Here is a 21,206-nt window from a genome sequence, read left to right as displayed (position 1 = left end):
GTAGGAGGGAATCCAATCCAATCCAATACTGCTACTATACCGGTCCTTGGCCAATCCGCCAGTGTGGGTATGTGCCACTAACTTCTAGGCTCTATATCTGGCAGCCACCGTGCAATCTGCTGCCGCGCTAGCGTTTACATACCGTATTGTGTTTACTCTGTCGTCCTAACCGCACGCCGCAGGCATGGCGCATGTTTCATTCCAAACAGCTGCCACGGAAAACTGCTGTGCCGCGTTTTGATTGACCTTGCGGCGAATCTTTCGTGAGTTGATGCTCATTTTGTGCCCTGTCATTCATAGCTGAGAACACGTTTGTGGGTGGATTTGAGATCGCTCCTTTTATTACACTGCAGGCTTGCCATGTGCTGTCGTAAAGGTTACTGCTAATGACCACTGTGCAAAGCCTTTTTTCGGCGCATGCCTCGCAACATGTCTGCGTTGTCTTTTCGACTAAATTGGGACGAAGTGTGTAGAGCAACAGGACGACATAAGTACACAAGAGCGGAGAAAGGGCGCGTTCACCCATGCGTCCTTGTCCATATAACTGACCCACATTGCCATACTTGTTCTTTTAGACGGACTTTTCTCGCAAGCGTTTTTTTTTTCGTAGTTGAGCAAAAGTATACAAGCAGCTATATATGACATTTGCGTGGCTATGGTAGACGCAGATCGAACAGAGATCATTACGCAAAAGCTCTACGAGTCGTCACATTGCAGCGTTGCCGACTATTGTGGCGAACTCTTAAAACACACACACACACACACACACACACACACACACACACACACACACACACACACACACACACACACACACACACACACACACACACACACACACACACACACACACACACACACACACACACACACACACACACACACACGCACGCACGCACGCACGCCCACGCACGCCCACGCACACACATGCACGCACGCACGCACGCAGTAATTCAAGAATGAGGACTGAACGCTTTGTGGTTTTTCTCCGCCTTTCCGGTACTGGGCCCATATTCTCAAAAGTTCATGGCCCATATTGACAAAAATGTTCTAACGATAGAACTATTCACAAGAGTAGGTATCAGTGAATGATTCTATCGTGCATATGATTTGTGAAGTTGGCCGGTCAATGGCAGAAAGTACTAGCGAACAAAAAGTTTTGTGAATTCTGGCCTACTTTCGATAGTAAACGTCCTCGTTCACCGGTGTTCGGACACCTACAGTGATCAGCTTGGCACCGATATTATCGTTGCGGCGACGATGTTTCGTGAATACATGCTCCGTTATTTCGCCGGCGAAGATAAGGCCCGTATTCACAAAAAGCACTTGCGCTAGAATTGTTCCCAAGAGAAAATTTCAGCCATTCCTGATGCTGAACCTAAAGAGCACTTAGGAATCAAAAGCTTTGTGAATTCGGCCGCAGGGCCTGCGTTTTGTAACGTTCTACGAGGTGTCTGACGTTAGCCAAGCTGTTCAACGGAACAAAATGTTTAAAGAAACACGGTTCATGATACGACTTTAAAACCTACGGTGTTAGATTTTCAGAACGCTGATCACCGAACAGCGTAGGTTTCATAATTTAATGTTGCACCGTGTTTTAAATAACATTTTTCGTTGAACGACCATGGCTATCGTTAGCTCGGACACACGGACTATCATTTTTTAGTCTCCTTTTCGTGTGCGTCGCGCCGAGCGGCCTCTCGCATCGATAACAGCAGTTCGGCGACCTCACATACAGCGAAAAGAATGAAAAACGGAATGAATCTTTAGAAAAAAAAAACGCTCTTGCAAAATAAATCAGGGGCCGTATTTACATGCGTTCTGGTTCGTAAGGACTGTTTGCGAGAAATTTGTATTGGCCAGGTTCTAGGACGATGATGGCGTGCGTGCGGCCGCTTCTCCAGGCAAGCAGGCAGCCCTACTGATCGACTAACCGGTTGACCCCTTCGCTTATAAGACATGACCACTATCACCATGCATGGTTGGCTCCTGTTATGCTTAGGAACATCATTAGCGTACGAACTGCTTTGTTAATATTGACTTTGCCCCGCTTGCCATGTCCTATCGGTGTCGTTATGGATCTTCATTTCATCGGTCCTTAGCACCGCAACTTCTGTTCTCGTGATATCGACAGCAAGTTCAATTCAGCACTTTGGTTGTGATATTAATTTTGTGCACGCCCTACGGGCACCTAGATTACATTTAGACCTTTAAGCAGGCATACAAATGACTCCGCCTGGAGGCAAAGGTGTTGAACTAGATGCACCAAAAGGTGTACTTGCGCCTAAACTGTTATTTGAACCATTCGCTTTTGGACCCAAGTATGGTGAGAATTTATTACGGTAGCGGACGTCCAACAAATGAAAATGAAACTGGGCCTTAGTTTTTGCCTGCCCTATCTTCTTGAGGCGAGAGTCGGGTAGAGACCGTTAACGTACGGTCCGCTTGACGCACTGGAATAGCCAGAGCAAGATTCTTTGCTTCCAACACTATAAAAGGCACTGTTCACCTTTTATTACACGGAATGGCATGTTCATCTCGACGCAAATGCACATATGCAGGGATAAATGTTGGTGCTGGATTCCTAGCTATAGTGGACAGATTGCACTATATTGATATATTGGCGAGACATTGCGAGATAGCTTGGTTATTGCTGTTGTGTTAAAGCGCTAGCCGCAATCTCAATTCTCTGCAGGTGGGCGTATGAACAATCATGGACTTAGATGCATCGCAGAAAACTCTAAAGATCGAGATCACATTCGAGGATTACATCGCAACATTCAATGGACTGTTCAACGTCGCTGAGATGGTGAGGAGTTTGAATGAACTTCTCGCTACGGCTTTTGAATGTACTCCGGATTGCACCGAATAGGTTTTTATAGGAGCCGTGGGCATAGAGCTAACTAAAATAAATAAATTCGCGGTGTTGCGAACCAGGGGACCGAATTGACACGCGGTTTTTCTTTCGGAAGATCTGCTTTTCATTGTCCCCCTACCTTCACCAATGTTCTGGGCCGCTATTTTGTAGCGATGCCTTATGCCTTATTCTATGCTATTCTTTTCATCCACCACACACGGCCGCCTGATTCCGTTGATAATGTGGGCAGACCGTCGCTCTGACCCCTGGCCAAGCGCGAAAAGCCTGAAAAAGCATAGAATAAGAAAAGGCATCGCTACAAAATACCGGCCCAGTTCGCTATCACGGTTTGCTGCCGCGTATTCTTGCGAACCGCTTCACAAATGAACGGCGCTATTAGTATCGGCCCTATATGTGCTAAATTCACAAAACTTTTGAGGAATGGTTTGTAATTGGCCCGTCACTTTCATCGGCATCATGTTTCTTTTTCTTCTTTTCTTTTTACGATTGGCTGGCGTCTGATTTTACAGATCTTTTTACGATGGCGAATCAGAAAGCCCTTGCCTCTATTTTTTGTTAGCTAAAAGAAGGTACATACAGTTAATTACAAATATACGTACCATTCTACGTAACTTACACCATTTTCCCACATAGTCCCTACAACGGTTCAGAAATTTGTGCCATGGCAGCACTAAATGTGAGATGCCCCTGTGGTAGAAATCGTCCGGCTGACTGTGGAACCACCGTAGCGCTGCTGTCTTGGCTTCATCGTTGCACGTGAATCGCTGTCCTGCCAGGAACTTCTTCAGCGGGCCGGAAACGTGGAAATCACCGGGGGCGACGTCCGGTCTGTATGGTTGGTGGTCCAGACTCTCCCAGTGAAACGACCGGAGCTTGTCGCGGTTCTGATTGCCACATTTCGTTGCTCGCACGCCGTGGGCGTGTGAAGCACAACCGCGATCTTAAACAACTGACAGCATGCAGCGCCGTGCCGCAGAGCTACCGGCAGATAAGGCCGGGCCGGTCCAAGAAAGGTCCACCCTTGTGAATGGATATGTTGATTTCGCAGTTACAGCCGTAATTTGGCTAAAAAAGTAGGGGCACGGACTTTCTGATTCACATTCGTAGTTACGTATTGCTTCGTGAACACTGAGGCCAGAATCGAATTCGCAGAGGTTCTTGTTTGTAAGGACTGTTTTTTGTTGGCCCACAACCTTGGCTATTAATAAGCTTTCTGTCATGATCGGCCGGTGTTCATGCTTACAAATCACTACAGCGTGCGATCTGCTCTGTAAATATTTCCTATAAAATCACGATAACTGTCATTAGAGCATCCACATGTTAGATACTGCATTGCGGCGCTGACGATGGTATTCGTTCAGTAAAATCAGTCGCAGAGAGAGATTAATAGAGCTCTTCGGCGTTCGTGCAAGTTTGCCTTATAACCCCCACTACGGCGTGACTTATAATTAGATCGTGGTTTTGGCACGCAATAATCCCATAATTTAATTTTTGTTCGTCAACACCCCTGTTGGCCTCTTTTTTGCACCTTGTACCGGTTGATAACCTTCTTCGCACACACATTTGCGCCAGTGCGCGCACTGTCGCGCCGTTGAGGACGAAGGTTGCCCTTGTTCTTGAGGTAGAGGGCGGAGCACGAGCGCAGGTGCACCTGCCTAAGTAATATGGCGCCGCCTGATTGCGTGTGATATTCGTAATGTCCCGGGGAACTTGAATGGCGGCAGTGCCTGCCTCGAGTCGACGGACTTGCAGTGACCAGAGGAGGAAAGGACAGAAGAGTGCGCGATGACGAGTGACGTTGCCCCCTTCGATAAACGCGTCCACAGATCTAGCGGTGGTGTTTGGCCACAATGCCCATTTACAGCAAGCTGTAACGGGCGCAGCGTCCCTACAAATGAGCGTTACCACGCAGGTGGGCGGCATCGTACTGTTCAGCATAATGTCTATGACGAGCCTGGGCACCAAAGCGGAATCCTTCTTGTACGGTATCAGTTACGCGTACGCCTTCAACAGGATGCACATCTTGCTCGCGGGCTTCCTCAACCACGCCTCTGCAGTGATCGTGCAGCAGCTGTTCTTCGTGAGTCGCCTCCTATATATATAGTGGAAGACAGTTTGGTCGAACATATACCTTAAACGAACTTCTCACTTGAACGCACTGCTGCAAAATCGCCGCCGCCTGCTGTGGCGTCCTTCTTCATCCCGTCTTCGCGCTGTTTCTTCCTTGTCACTATAAACCAACTATGCACTCGAGCACAATGTTTTGTGGCAATAAAGAGGAAGCTACGCGTAGGCAGAGCACGCGCAAGTCCACATTCTCATTCGTATTAGCCTAAGCCGCGGGGAAGAGAATATATACTCGTATTATTTACAAGAGGAAATTAAGCCAAAGTGCACCAGTGAACGTTAAGTATGACTTATTTTCCTCCTTTCCTCTTCCGTGTTTGCAACGGCAAGTGCGAAGCTGTCGCCCGTGGAAGGTACACTGATGCCTCCGCCCCCCCCCCCCCCCCCCCCATCCAATCTGTTCCAGAAAGCCAAAAGCGCTGTCAAGCACGGCCAGAACACATGGCGTAGTATATTACACACGTGCTCCTGTAGCTTTCCCTTAATTGCCAGAGATCTCGTTGTCCGCGTGTAATGAGCTCGAATCAAGGCTTCAAATCGCCCTTGCTCATTAAGAAACCACGCAACACGTATACTACATATAGAATTTTTGGCAGAACATTGCAATGTCGCTCTATACTGTGCGCTCCATATTTGTGAGTTATGTTGCGCCAAGCAGCATTTCAAATTAAGCCACTTACTTCTGAACAATTCCACTCAGTTTTTTTTTTTTTTTCGGAAAAGTTGTTCATCTCGATCAGGCTTCCATGTGTTGCGAATTTATCGACCGTCCTATAACTTAAAACTATGCCAATCTGTTTTTATTTCAATCTCCTGACGTCAAACTTACGTAACCGCCGACGCAAGCATGACATAGAGCGTTGTTTGAATAGGCCACTGAAACGCGCTCCTCGTTTATAAGAGGTCACGTTTGTTTGCTTTTAAAGCGAGTAGCATTGCCTACCTTGATAGATTTTTCTTATCTAATTGGCTGACAAGAGGCAAGGAGCACACAGAAGTGGAGAAGTTTCGGCGGGGCCGGGATAGCTCGGTGAAAGTAGATAAGCGGATGAGCAGAGTAGCACGGGCGTCGTCGATTGGTCCGCTTCTCCTTGTTTAGCTTTTGGTGGATGGTAGAAAATGCCGGCGGCTTGCAAAGGAAGGATACAAGTGCCACTAAAGCGGATCCTGAGCGTGAAAAAGTTGGCAAAGCAATGGTCGTGTACTTCCCGAAATAGCTCCACAACGTTATGCTGCCACGCAAGCATTTTTATTATTAAATCCATTCTGCCCGGCAGCTCCGAGTAGCCAGTGCCAGAGCGATCGGTGGGCAGACGTCTTATAGTCATTTAGGAACGGGCCAGTCTCCGGCTATTCCGAAAAAAAAAATTAAGTTTAGTTAGGTTTATTAATGCATCTTTATTGCGTACACGTCACTTTGACGTGTGAGTTTTCGCGGTTGTGTGACGTCGCGTGACAGAGAGGCAAACTGGGTGCAGCCCGAAACTTTTTGACCTATATAGCGGATGGTTGCGATGGCGAAAAAGAAGTAGAATCGAAAATAAATATTTTTCTTTTGTTCGGTCTAACCATGCATCATCAGTGCGCACATGTTATGTCATATGGCGAGTCGTGTGACAGACAGGTGAAGCGGGGGTGGCCCGACAAAATTTGTACCAATCGCGGAGGGCTGATTGCAGAAATGGAATAGAAAAGTTTTGGAATAGCTTTACGTTATAGTGCCCCTTATTTACCGATTTTGGCATTGTGGCTGTGGAATACTTTTTTTACGGAATGAAGAGAGCGCTGGTGAGAGCAGTCGTTGTGCCGCCTTCCAGGCAGTGTTAAACTACTTGTGCTGCACATCACGTGGGCGCTTTATAATTTAATGTCCGCACTGTAAAAATGGCAAGTTTCGCCGCGGCTGGGTTGGGCATTCTTTGTGCAGCCACAATATCAACTTCAAGAACACGTCGTTGGTTGTTCGGTGCGTTACGATAAGAGATTTTTGGCACATAGAAGATGGCCAGAATACTTTATCTGGCAATAACATTAAAGCTCACGGAGTGCAGGTGAACCAAAGTTTATAATAAACCAGACGACGCTAATAAACGCAATTCAACCTATATTGGTTTCATGACTGCACTTTATTAGCAGGATTTATTAAGGCCAAAGCCTTATATGGCTCATGGGTCGAAAATTTGACCGTCCGGCGTTATGGCACCAAAATTTAATGGCGCCAAAATTGAGTGTCGAACCCTCGACCTTTGGTGGGAGTCAAACCCCCGTCTTTTGGTGCTAATCACGGCAAAGCTAATTAATGCACAGCTAATTAAGGTATAGTTTATTAAGGCACTCGAACCCATGACCTTTGGTGGGAGTCGAACCTAAGTAATAGGAAGTAGCAACGCATTTGAATGCGAATGCTAAGTAATCTAAGGAACGGCTCGTGAGCGCGCAGGCTTTCGCATTCATCCTCTTTGGCGTGTGCTAAGCTGACTGTCGATGTATTGCAGCATTAATATGCGTTTTCAACAAAGTCACATGATCTAACGGTAAACAAAACCGCTATATATGTCAGTTATAATTATATTACCACGCGTAGATCGTATTATTTTTTTGATAGTGACAGTTTTCCACCGGATTATTACTGCTGCAGATTTTTCACTCGGTTCAAGACGTGCACACTGTGGTCACTTTTTTTTTTCAATGTTGTTCGGCCGTTCTGTTTGCCGAAATAGATCTCGCCTAATCAGACTGCGTGGGCGACGGGAATAGATTTTTAGAATATGTAATCGTTCGCGAGCAGGAGCGACGCGACAGTGAATGTACTGTGATGCATGCATAAATAGTAGGCGGTATTGACCCGTGCTCCGAGATTTGACGCCCGACGACTGTGCTTGCTGTTATCGTTGTGCTTTGAATATTGCTTGTCGTTCTGCGCACAAGATTGCTTAACAAGGAGTTAAATGGGCAATATCGATTGATTATGTGCCTAGGCATTCAAACTATATAGCACGCCTAGCCCATTGTACCAAAAAAAAAAAAGAACAGCACAGTTGGCACCTTCTTCTCCCACGCTTTGGTAACGAAACCTGAATATTAGCACGCTGGATAAAGGCCCCTTTTTAAACGGTCCCCGTAGCATACGCCAAAGAGGATGAAGGCGAAAGCATATATATATATATATATATATATATATATATATATTGTCACGTGGTGGTGACGTTCAATAACACAGTAGCAACACTGTGAACGACAAAACTAACTTTTTATTGGGTGAACCTGTGCCCACAAAACAGGCTACACTTATAGCACAACGATAGTGGCGAACACGCTCGGCGATCGTCGAAAATCTGATCAGCGGGTCAAGCGCGTCGGCTTTTATACAACAGTCGTCGAATGTTCCAGACTAATCGTTGGGACCCGCATGCCTTCCACAAAGTTCTACAACATTCGAGTCACGCGATGAAATCAGATAATACAAGGTTCGGCGACAACAGACAGCGGATAGAAGCATCGATAACTTTCCAGAAACTTCGGATACATGCAGACGCGTCCCGCGCTGTGCGATAACATTTGTTAGGCGGCGAAACGTGGTTGCCCGATAAATATAAGTACACGTGTCAATACCCCCCTCTTAAAAAAAGCATCGACCCGATGCTGCATACAAATGAAAGCAATAAAGAAAAAAACCCGTAGCAAAGAAAACAAAAATAAGGAAGTTCGTCAGCGTCCGTAAAAGGGTTTCAGACGCACCACGTGGACCACTTCAGATCGTGTGCGGCGCCGCTGTGAATGCGAAATTCCGTCTGGCACGACCTCATAGTCCAGTGCGCCAATACGTCGGATGATCTTGTACGGTCCGAAATAGCGACGCAAAAGCTTCTCGCTCAGTCCTCGTCGGCGTATAGGGGTCCAAACCCAAACACGGTCACCGGGCTGGTACTCGACGAAGCGTCGTCGGAGGTTGTAGTGTCGGCTGTCGGTCCTCTGCTGGCTCTTGATTCGCAGGCGGGCGAGCTGTCGGGCTTCTTCGGCGCGCTGGAGGTAGCTAGCGACGTCAACATTCTCTTCGTCAGTTACGTGCGGCAGCATGGCGTCAAGCGTCGTCGTCGGGTTCCTGCCGTAAACCAGCTTAAACGGCGTGATCTGTGTTGTTTCTTGCACCGCCGTGTTGTACGCAAATGTTACGTACGGCAGGACCGCGTCCCACGTCTTGTGTTCGACGTCAACGTACATTGCTAGCATGTCGGCGAGGGTCTTGTTCAGGCGCTCCGTGAGACCATTCGTCTGCGGATGGTAGGCAGTTGTCCTCCTGTGGCTTGTCTGGCTGTACTGCAGAATGGCTTGGGTGAGCTCTGCTGTAAAAGCCGTTCCTCTGTCGGTGATGAGGACTTCTGGGGCACCATGTCGCAGCAGGATGTTCTCGACGAAAAAATTCGCCACTTCGGCTGCGCTGCCTTTTGGTAGAGCTTTAGTTTCAGCAATGCGGGTGAGATAGTCCGTCGCCACGACGATCCACTTATTGCCGGATGTTGATATCGGAAACGGCCCCAACAAATCCATCCCAATCTGCTGGAATGGTCGGTGAGGAGGTTCGATCGGCTGTAGTAATCCTGCTGGCCTTGTCGGTGGTGTCTTGCGTCGTTGACAGTCTCGGCATGTCCTGACGTAACGGGCGACTTCGGCGGTCAGACGCGGCCAGTAATACCTTTCCTGTATCCTCGACAGCGTCCGGGAGAATCCGAGGTGCCCAGCGGTTGGATCGTCGTGTAGGGCGTGCAGTATTTCTGGACGCAGCGCTGACGGTACAACAAGAATGTAGCTGGCGCGGACTGGTGAGAAGTTCTTCATGAGCAGGTTGTTTTGTAGCGTGAACGACGACAACCCGCGCTTAAATGCCCTAGGGACAACGTCGGTGTTCCCTTCCAAATACTCGACGAGGTCTTTTAGCTCCGGGTCTGCTCGTTGCTGTTTAGTGAAGTCTTCCGCGCTTATTATCCCAAGGAAGGCGTCGTCGTCCTCGTCGTCTTGCGGCGGGGGATCGATGGGGGCGTGCGATAAGCAGTCGGCGTCGGAGTGTTTTCTTCCGGACTTGTATATTACCGTGACGTCATATTCTTGTAGTCTGAGGCTCCACCGCGCCAGCCGTCCTGAAGGGTCCTTTAAGTTAGCTAGCCAACACAATGCGTGATGGTCACTGACGACTTTGAATGGCCTGCCATAGAGGTACGGGCGGAATTTAGCTATAGCCCAAATGATGGCGAGGCATTCCTTTTCAGTCGTAGAATAGTTGCTTTCCGCTTTTGACAGCGACCGGCTAGCATACGATATCACCCTTTCAAGTCCTTCTTTCCTCTGGACTAGGACGGCACCGAGGTCTAGGCTACTGGCGTCAGTGTGGATTTCGGTATCGGCGTCCTCGTCGAAGTGTGCAAGTACCGGCGGCGACTGCATGCGTCGTTTGAGTTCTTGAAATGCCTTGGCCTGCGGCGTTTCCCACTTGAACGCGACATCACATTTGGTTAGATGTGTTAGCGGCTCCGCGATGCGTGAGAAGTCCTTGACAAAGCGCCTATAGTAGGCACACATGCCAAGGAATCTGCGCAGTGCCTTCTTGTCGGTTGGCTGCGGGAACTTTGCGATGGCAGCTGTCTTCTGTGGGTCGGGGCGTACTCCTGATTTGCTGATCACGTGGCCTAGGAACAAAAGCTCATCGTAAGCGAAGCGGCACTTTTCCGGCTTCAGAGTGAGCCCTGATGACTTGATCGCTTCTAACACTGTCGCAGGCCGCCTAAGGTGATCGTCGAAGACAACGACGTCATCCAGGTAAACAAGGCACGTCTGCCACTTCAGTCCGGCTAACACCGTGTCCATGACGCGCTGAAACGTTGCAGGCGCCGAGCACAGTCCGAATGGCATGACCTTGAACTCGTAGAGGCCGTCTGGCGTGATGAAGGCAGTCTTTTCGCGATATCTCTCGTCGACTTCTATTTGCCAGTAGCCATACTTGAGATCCATCGACGAGAAGTATTTAGCGTTGCAGAGCCGATCCAATGCGTCGTCTATCCGTGGAAGGGGGTACACATCCTTCTTCGCGATCTTGTTCAGTCGACGATAATCGACGCAGAAGCGTAGGGTTCCGTCCTTTTTCTTTACCAGGACTACAGGAGAGGCCCACGGGCTTTTCGACGGCTGGATGATGTCGTCGCGCAGCATTTCGTCGACTAGTTGCCTAATAGCTTCATGTTCTCGCGTCGAAACTCGGTGAGGGCTCTGGCGGAGTGGTCGAGCGCTCTCTTCGGTTATTATGCGATGCTTTGCAACTGGTGTTTGTCGAATCCTCGATGACGTCGAAAAGCAGTCTTTGTATCGTCGGAGAAGACTTCTGATCTGTTGCTGCTTACTCATAGGAAGACTTGGATTCACGTCGAAGTCTGGTTCGGGGACAATGCTCATCGGGGTAGATGCGGCTGAATCCGAGAGGACAAAGGCATTGCTGGTTTCCACAATTTCCTCGATGTATGCGATTGTCGTGCCCTTGTTGATGTGCTTGAACTCTTGGCTGAAGTTGGTTAGCATAACTTCCACTTGCCCTCCGTGGAGTCGAGCGATCCCTCTTGCGACGCAAATTTCACGGTCGAGCAGTAGATGTTGGTCGCCCTCGATGACGCCTTCTACGTCAGCGGGTGTTTCAGTGCCGACGGAAATAATAATGCTGGCGCGCGGCGGGATGCTCACTTGATCTTCTAGCACACTCAAGGCGTGGTGACTACGACAGCTCTCCGGCGGTATCGCTTGATCTTGTGACAGCGTTATCGATTTCGACTTCAGGTCGATGACTGCGCCATGTTGATTCAGGAAGTCCATGCCGAGAATGACGTCTCGTGAACACTGTTGGAGGACAACGAAGGTGGCAGGGTAAGTCCGGTCATGAACGGTAATTCTTGCCGTGCAGATCCCGGTCGGCGTAATCAGGTGTCCTCCAGCGGTCCGAATTTGAGGGCCTTCCCATGCAGTCTTAACTTTCGTCAACTGGGCGGCGATGGGTCCACTCATGACGGAGTAATCGGCTCCTGTGTCTACTAAGGCGGTGACTGCGTGGCCGTCGAGAAGCACGTCGAGGTCGGTGGTTCTTTGTCTTGCGTTGCAGTTAGGTCTCGGCGTCGGATCACGGCTGCGTCGTGTTGAACTGAAGCTGGAACGTCGCGTCGTCAAGTCGTCTTTTGTCGGTGTAGTCTTGGCTTCCTGACTTCTTCGGGACGGCGGCGTGTCGTCATCAGGTCGTCGAGATGGTTTCTTCGTCGTCTTCGTCGGCGGCGGAGGATCTTCGTCAGTTCGACGAACAGCAACCGCACCTCCATCGGTTGCTGCTTTTAGTTTTCCGGATACGGGCTCGCTGACCGGCCCCGGGCTGGGCCAGTGTATGGTCGGCGCTGCGGCGACAGGTACCGGCCTGGTGATGGCGAACGCGACGGTCGTCGAGAGCTCCACTGAGTAGCGGCGAGGTAGTCGGCGATATCGCGAGGGCGTTCACCTCGCTGCGGGCGCGGAGCATTGACGGCGAAACCTCGCAGTCCCATCTCCCGGTATGGGCATCGGCGATACACATGGCCGGCTTCTCCGCAATGATAGCAGAGCGGACGGTGGTCGGGGGCGCGCCAAATGTCAGTCTTCCTCGCGTAGGTGCGCTGGGCGACGGGTGGGCGTGTTGGCGGCGGCGCCGGCGGACGACGGAATTGCGTCGTTGCAGGGCCCTGGCGTGGTCGCGGAAGGGGACCTTGACGGCGTGCGACGGCGGCGTAGGTCATCGCTTCTGGCTGGGGCTGCGGTAATTGAGGTTGCACCTCAGGAACCCCAAGCGATCGCTGAACCTCATCTTTCACGATGTCAGCGATCGAAGCTACTTGAGGCTGCGACGAAGACAGGACCTTGCGCAGTTCTTCGCGCACAATGGCCCTGATGGTCTCTTGAAGGTCGTCCGAACCCAGTCCTTGGATGGCATACTGCGGCGTGTGCCCCTGGCGGTTATATTGCCGGGTGCGCATCTCCAGAGTTTTCTCGATCATCGATGCCTCTGCAGAAAACTCAGCCACAGTCTTCGGTGGGTTACGAATAAGTCCGGCAAAAAGGTTTTGCTTGACGCCGCGCATCAGGAAGCGAACTTTTTTCTCCTCCGACAATTCCGGGTTGGCGTGCCGGAAAAGACGGGCCATCTCCTCCGTGAAGATCGCGATCGTCTCGTTTGGCAGCTGCACTCTGGTTTCTAGTAGAGCTTGGGCTCGCTCTTTTCGCACGACGCTTGTAAACGTGCGCAAGAAGCCGCTTCGGAACAGGTCCCACGTCGTTAAGGTGGCTTCCCGATTCTCGAACCACGTCCTGGCGGCGTCTTCCAATGCGAAGTAGACATGCCGCAGCTTGTCGTCGCTGTCCCAACTGTTAAACTTAGCGACCCTCTCATACGTCTCCAGCCAGCTTTCCGGGTCCTCAAATGCGGAACCGCGGAACGTCGGTGGCTCCCTGGGCTGCTGCAGAACTATTGGGGCTGCTCCGGCTGCCATTGGGGCTGTCTTCTTGGTCGTCTCTGGACGAACTTCTCTGACGCTCTTCTTGGTCGTCTCTGGTAGAATTCCGTGTTCCGGGGGCAGCTGCTGTAGCCGGCGGCTTGCTCGATGTTCCGGGACGGCGCTGGTGTTGTCTTTGCGGTCCGGGCTTGAATTACGGCTTGTAGGGGGCGTACATGAACGTAAAGCACCTCCACCAGATGTCACGTGGTGGTGACGTTCAATAACACAGTAGCAACACTGTGAACGACAAAACTAACTTTTTATTGGGCGAACCTGTGCCCACAAAACAGGCTACACTTATAGCACAACGATAGTGGCGAACACGCTCGGCGATCGTCGAAAATCTGATCAGCGGGTCAAGCGCGTCGGCTTTTATACAACAGTCGTCGAATGTTCCAGACTAATCGTTGGGACCCGCATGCCTTCCACAAAGTTCTACAACATTCGAGTCACGCGATGAAATCAGATAATACAAGGTTCGGCGACAACAGACAGCGGACAGAAGCATCGATAACTTTCCAGAAACTTCGGATACATGCAGACGCGTCCCGCGCTGTGCGATAACATTTGTTAGGCGGCGAAACGTGGTTGCCCGATAAATATAAGTACACGTGTCAATATATATATATATATATATATATATATATATATATATATATATATATATATATATATATATATATATATATATATATATACTTAAAGAAATAGAGCATAATCCATTGAGACGTCTCTTTAGTCGACATTTCGGTATAATTGACACACAATTTGTAGGTTACACCAATGCGCCCGGGATTAGCCGCAAAACCTTTCTTCTAAGCCGGATGCGAGTTATCGCGATAGCAATCTCCATATCTTTCTAAACCCTCCTGTGCGCCAGCAAGGCGGCTTCGAAAGAATATACAGCTTCACAAATAAGAGAGGCTGCAGGAATAGCTATACACTTTAGCTGAGTTCGCCTAAAAACAAACTGTAGGGAACCGATTCGTCACTACAGGTTGCCACCACTTGCCTAAATCTTTGCATCTTGTATGCTCCGGCAGTCATACTCAACTCCACATTCGGCCAAAATGAAAGTTGAAAAGAAATTGACGTGTCCGGCGTCCCGCACTTCGCACACATACATGATGTTCCACTCCGACCCTCACTTTAATCATCCTCCGTGAATTTGAAAAAACGTACCCGCCATATCATAAGAACGGCCAAAGCATTCCCTTTAAGTAATATACTATACCACAGCAAAGTCACAGAACGTGATCTATCTAAGCAATTAAATAAAGGACCTTTTATTACCTACAGTGTGGGTCACGAGAATAAGCATTATTATGTCTACGACCCTAGTTTGCAGCGAGCAGGGAATACCATATATATATATATATATATATATATATATATATATATATATATATATATATATATATATATATATGTATGTATATATTTCCGGCAGAGCACGTACGCGATAGTTTGGGCGAGTCGGTGGTATTAAGGTATGTATCACGAGAGATGAAAACGGTCGCGAGGCACGAGGACCATTCGCATGCAAAATTTACGCACACTACTGTCCCCCTTGGTATAGACGCGAGGTTCTCTTACCCGTGTTTGCGGCTCTGTCATTTTTGATGGCTCTAGTTTTTGAGACGGAGCACTGCTCTTGTTAATAGTGAATACAGACCGGACAAACTCTCATCTTGAAGCTGCCATTTGAGTTTAGCTTAATTTTAACCTAGGTGCTTAAGCGATAATACCCACAACGCGCTTTTATTTTACTTCTTTTGCTTTAAGGAAAGGAAAGAAGTACCTAGCTTTGTTTTCTTTTCTCAGTACTCTATACAGTTTGGTGAACATATTTTGGCGGAGACGAAATACTGTGACGAAGGAGGGCTATTGTAGCCGGTTCAGACGCCAAACGAAATTCCTCAGTGTTACACAATCTTTTTGCAAAACCACATCACGAAGCGAACTCGGCGTCCTGATGCTCTCTCATCTTGTACGCAGCAGTACGTCAGCCACCAGTGCATCGGAACATTATCGTACGTTAGTGGTGCCATGCTGCTCACCTCGCAAGCAGAGAATCTAAGCGCGCCCGGGGTAAGTCGACATATACGATCACAGCTGTGCTCCGTTCAGATTCAGGCTGACTCCCGTTGTAACGAGAAGCATACGCAGGCGAGAGACAGGTCAGATGAAGGAGCAGTAAATTCAGTCTCGGTTAAAATTACATGACGATCGTATGACACTAGCAGAACATAGCCTACAGTTCCATCTCCATTATCGCTGCGGAAGTACGGTATTGCACGTCGGCACTGTGAGACCAACGGTTCATATATGCGCTGTTAAGGCACGAGAAGAAAAAGAAGCGCCAGTGAAACAAAAACGAAATCCCGAGGAATACTTCTTTCAGTTAAACATCGTGATCCTACAAAATGCTGATGGAGTGGAGCAGAAGGCAGCAAAATACTTTTCAATGGAGCTTGTAGGCGGCCGAGAAAACGTCATTCTGGCAGGGCCGCGGCAGCGCAGACTTGAGGCTCGACATTGCTCGAGCGGAAAAAAAGGCACGACCTATAGAGACAGAGCACCGTGGGAAAGATATTCCAAGAGGACTTCTTCTTGGGCAAGTTGGTGCTTAGATTTCCTAGGTATACTTTGTGGCGCAAAATACATTTCTTGAAAAGGGACAGAAGAAAGGAAGACAGTGGCGCTTCACTGTCTTCCTTTCTTCTGTCCCTTTTCAAGAAATGTATTTTGCGCCACAAAGTATACCTAGAAAGCACCGTGGGGGAATTATGCTCGAGCCGGGTGCGGACCGTCTGCGTCCGAGAGGCTAGCCATCCTGTAGCGGTGTTACAAGTGCAACGAAAGACACCGCCTAATGTCATAGAATTTGGAAAGCCATGTAAAGTTTGCTAATGTTCACCCGCGGTTATAAGTCTGCAGCTAGCGCCTGTCTTTCTTTCCGTCTTTTTTTCTATTTCTTTCTTTCTTTTTTTTTTACTTATGCCAGGGCCCTGCTTACACACTGTCCGTAGTAAACTTTTGATCGCGTTCCCCGGGTGTCAGCTTCCGCTTAGAAATGACAAAAAAAGAAGTGGGGGGGGGGGACGCTTCGGATGTGCATCAAGGGTCAGAGGAGGTAACGTGCACGGAGTACGAGTCCTGTGACGGGCTGTAGGAAAGTTGCAACCTTAAAAACAGTCAGCTCAGAGCGTGCTAAACAAGCACATGTGTCGCCGCAGCAGGTATCGAAAGCGTAATAACGCGCTTATTTGCTTGTCTTGGTATATGATTGAGTAAGTCATTGCTGGTTCGGGAGATGTGAGATTTTTCTGGAGATTGACTGATGCAAATTATCTGTTTGAGCGCGCACAGCGCGCAATATAAATATTCAGCAAAACGGAACGAAGCCGTTTTCCGAGTTTTGTTTTCTTGGGACAGGCCATTTTCACTACAATGCATTTACCCCGATAGGAGTTCAAGGGTGCCTGTCTGAGTGCAAGGGTGCCTGTTTGACATAGTTAAACACAATGTGTGTTACACTTCGTGGCCCACTGATAAAATCGATTTCGCTGCTGCTCGTGATCCAATGGTGACGCAGGGACATCGACGAAACGAAATGATAGTGCTGGGTTAGAAAGGAACATTCGAAACTGATTTCGCGCTTCATGCAGGCACGCTCGTCATATAGTAGGAGTAATTCTTCTTTTTTTAATTCTTTTGCAGATTATTTCGATGCTGATTGGATCATGTCACTTTTTCCACCTCATTCACCTTTTTTGCAAGCTCTACAGCTAGCAGCCGCTGCTGTCTCCAGCTCGAGTTCAATTGTAATTAAACCCGCGGGACTCTTCCGTAACTTCGCTTCCTTGTGCTTGTTTGCTTTTTTTCCTCGCGCGCATAATTTTAAACGAAGCGAACGCCCACACACGCAAGGGTGTGTCTACACCCTGAGCATTTCTATGCTGTGGCGTTGTGCGATCAGAGGTAACGCGCTATAATAGAGTTTTCAATGCATTTTTTTTTCTTTTATAAGGGCACTATTAACAAAGAGTATCGCATTGTTGCGAGAAACGCGAGTGCTTTTTTCAACGACCCAGGCGCATCATGCCTGCCGCAGCAGAAACTCGTAGCCGCGAAGCAATCGTCACTCGTCAGGCGACGCCCTTAACTCTACGGTGTTACGATTTGCACGTTTCCGCGTCCGTTTATGAAAACAAAAACAAAAAAGCACTCTGCGCAATCGAGCTGTCACGTATGCTAACGTTCGCTGCAAGTAATGACGCAATAAACTTTTCCTGCAGTTTCCTAGGTGTTGGCTGAGGTAATACTCGGAACGCGATTCCGCTCATTTTTGAAAATCGCACAGTAGCGAACAGTTGATCTGGTTTCTATATAATGGTTTGCTATTGGCACATTTCCTACTTGCACAGTTTTGTAGGATTACTCGTGCCTATAGTTTAGCTCGTCCAGTACTACTTCTACGTGCGTGGCAATACATTTTTGACCCCAGCATGGATGTTCTCGGTTTGCTTTCCTTTTAAGCTTCCACTTTGAGGCAGAGCCAGCGGAAGGTTTGTGATGCTATGAAATAATTCACTCTTGATTGACATCATCAGCCTTCTTAAAAGAGTAAAATTATTTTATTTTTATTTTCCACATTTGTCGATTCGCCCTGACATGATATCTCACATTACCGTTCAATAACACGTATTTCCCCAGTATGGTAGGTCTTTTTTTCTAACTTCTTTAACGCATTTTGTGCAAACAGCCCCATTCTTGGCCAATTCTCCATGGTGGGTATGTTCCACTTGTACGGAAACAACAACAACAACAATAACAACATTGACGACGACGACAAGATTCGACTTGCGCCCTCCCCTTTATGCCTTATATATACATAGTGGTGTTGGTGCAGGTCATCGATCCTGCCCTCAATAGTGTGAATCCTCCACAGTACCTAATTGCATGGATTCAAAATTTATTAAGCGGACGAACATTTTATTGCTATCAAAACGGTGTTTCTTCTAAAAGTTACAAACAGACAAGGGGCGTTCCTCAAGGTGCAGTACTTTCCCCAGTATTATTCAATATTTTACTAAATCACATCCCGACACATCATGACGTACAGGTATACGTATACGCTGATGATATCGCATTTTTCACGGCATCGAATGATATACATAGCCTATATAAAACTTTGCAGTCATATTTGAATCAGATTGAAATTTGGCTAAAAGGAATACAAATGTCGCTAAATGTCAACAAAAGTGCGATCATTGTCTTTCCCTTAACTTTTCCTATCCGAATAACACTGTCATATGGCCAGGAGATTATTCCGCAGGTAGATTCTTTAAAATATCTGGGAATGATTTACATCGAAAAGCTTAATTGGCAGACACACATAGAATACATCGCATCTAAGGGAGCACGCGCTGTTGGTTTATTACGAGGAGTCTGCAGCAGTCGTTTTGGAATGCGCAGGGAGACCTTGCTGATGATTTATTGTATGTATGTCCGCCCCATTCTAGAGTTTGGATGCGTGTTATTTTCAGGAGGTCCTACGTATAAGTTACGTCCTCTGGTTCTTTTAGAACGTGAATCACTACGTCTGTGTCTCAGCCTTCCAAAATTTGTAGCCAATAATATTTTATATCATGAAACTCACCTGCCTTCTCTTCAAACTTGATTTCGTATACTCACAGTCCAAACATTTCTAAACATCTATGCTTCTCCCCAGAGACACTCCTACTATATTTTTACTCGAGAACCAACTGAATTCTTTGAGAATTAATGGTCCAGACTGCATTGCCCCCAGGTAGTTTTTGTGCAGAAGCTATTAGAGCCATTACAAGTATCAATCCGTGATGTGGCTTTTCAAAATTTACCCGCTTCGACAGTAAGAGTTGAATTTGGCGATATATTTCCCAATAACGCAAAGCTCCTACCTATTCGATACATAAAAGGTTTATTAGATGACCACCTTGAAAACCTCCAAATAAATGCAGTAATAGCCATAGATGCTTCTGTCAGTGAGGAGAAGGCCGGAGTGAGCATTTTTTCGACATCATTAAATTGGTCTTTCTCTCTTCGACTACCCAACTTTACGCCAATATTTCAAGCAGAGTTATTGGCGATCATCCTAGCTCTACGGAAACTTCCCACATCTATTTATTCAGCCGTAGTCTTAACCGACTCCTTGTCTGTTTGCTCCGCTTTATCTGTACCCAATTCAAATATCATTCTCCGAGAATTTCATTCATTGGTTCCCCAACGTTTACGCCTCATCCACCTGGTATGGGTGCCAGGGCACGTGGGGCTCACTTTAAACGAGTCAGCAGACGCACTAGCAGCGGCATCTCTTCAAGGCCCGGTACTGAGGATCCTAAAACCTTCGGCATACGTCACTTCTGCAGGATTTAAAAAATTTTCCATTCAAGAAGAACATGCGAAATCATATGTGTTAGGTAACACCGATTTCCAGCACCTTAGATTTCCTTGGCACAGCGGATGGTGTGCAACAAGAAAATTTGAAGTTTCATTTACGCGTATGCGTTGCCGAATACCACGGCTTAATTTCTATTCCCATAGGTCTGGTTTGGCACCTTCTCCTAAATGTTTTTACTGCAATGAACCCGAAACTATGGATCATTTCTTTATAGAGTGTCGTAGGTTCAACGTGCATAGAAAACGACTTCTAGAAGGTCCCTTCCGCCAACTTGGATTAGCCATTACGCTACCTATCATTCTGTCTCTGGGGGCGTCGGCACTAGGACACTGTAATAGGAACGTATGTGATGCCATATATAATTTTATAATGGAAACAAGGAGACTTCCATGCTAAGTTTAATGTTTCATTTTTTACAACAAGAAACCAAAAATATTAACTTCTAATTTTAAGAAACTATAGCATGAAAATTATTATTAACGATTAGATTTCATTTAATATCTCATTTTCAGTAAAAACAAATCCTATTTAGGTATTTATTCTTTTTCAACCCACTGCCGCCCGATTCATGGCCAATCCCCCGTAGTGGGTTGTGCTATAACTACAGGCACCAAACCAAACCAAACTTGCCCTGTCACCATTTACCGCCTTTACAGGAAAGCATTTAAGAACTGCAATTTCGCCGAGTCGGCCTGAATTCCTTGTATACTCTTTCTCCTTGGAGCTTCTATCTTGGTCTGTCGTTGAGGAGCGTCTGTTTGTCTCAGCGTGTTTCTCTTGCTAGTCATTAATTCATTTCGCGCCGCGTGACTCTTGGCCCGAATATGGAACGTAGCCGTAGTGGGTACGCGCCATAGTCGAGAAACTGTCATCACCCCTGCCACGATAAAGGAGAGGATTTCGCACTTCCCACTGAAAGGTACGCCGATTCAGCGCTGAAGCAGATCCGCGAGTTATTGGGACGGTCACGTTCCGAGCCGAAGTTGGCGGTTCACGCGTTATGAGGCGCACCGCGCTGAAACTGCGACTGCTTGGTGAGGTTCGCCGTCTCGGCCGCGGGCGGCTGATGTACGAACGGCAAGCCCGTTCGCTTGGCTCTCGTCCCGCCTTCAGGCACAGGCTTTTAACCTGTCACTTCACTCTGCCTGGATGCGGAACGTTGCGCGCCTATCGTTGCAAAAGCCGCATTTTGCGTTTCTTGTGATAA

At 47.8% G+C, this 21,206-nt stretch overlaps 2 protein-coding genes across 2 annotated transcripts in view; both read left to right on the top strand.

The window, feature by feature from the left end:
* Nucleotides 1-21,206, top strand: part of LOC126545717 (uncharacterized) — a 502,749-nt gene that overhangs the window by 368,988 nt on the left and 112,555 nt on the right. The gene's annotated exons all lie outside the window — the stretch shown is intronic.
* Nucleotides 85-21,206, top strand: part of LOC129380561 (uncharacterized) — a 45,793-nt gene continuing 24,671 nt past the window's right edge. The window contains exons 1-2 of the mRNA XM_055061919.2: nucleotides 85-263; nucleotides 2,696-2,809. The gene's annotated coding sequence lies outside the window, so the exon portion shown is untranslated. The remainder of the gene's footprint in view (nucleotides 264-2,695; nucleotides 2,810-21,206) is intronic.

This window comes from Dermacentor andersoni, chromosome 1, assembly GCF_023375885.2.
Source record: "Dermacentor andersoni chromosome 1, qqDerAnde1_hic_scaffold, whole genome shotgun sequence".
NCBI lineage: Eukaryota > Metazoa > Arthropoda > Arachnida > Ixodida > Ixodidae > Dermacentor > Dermacentor andersoni.
Note: the sequence above shows the minus strand (reverse complement) of the source record. Positions and strands in the feature narration are given on the sequence as shown.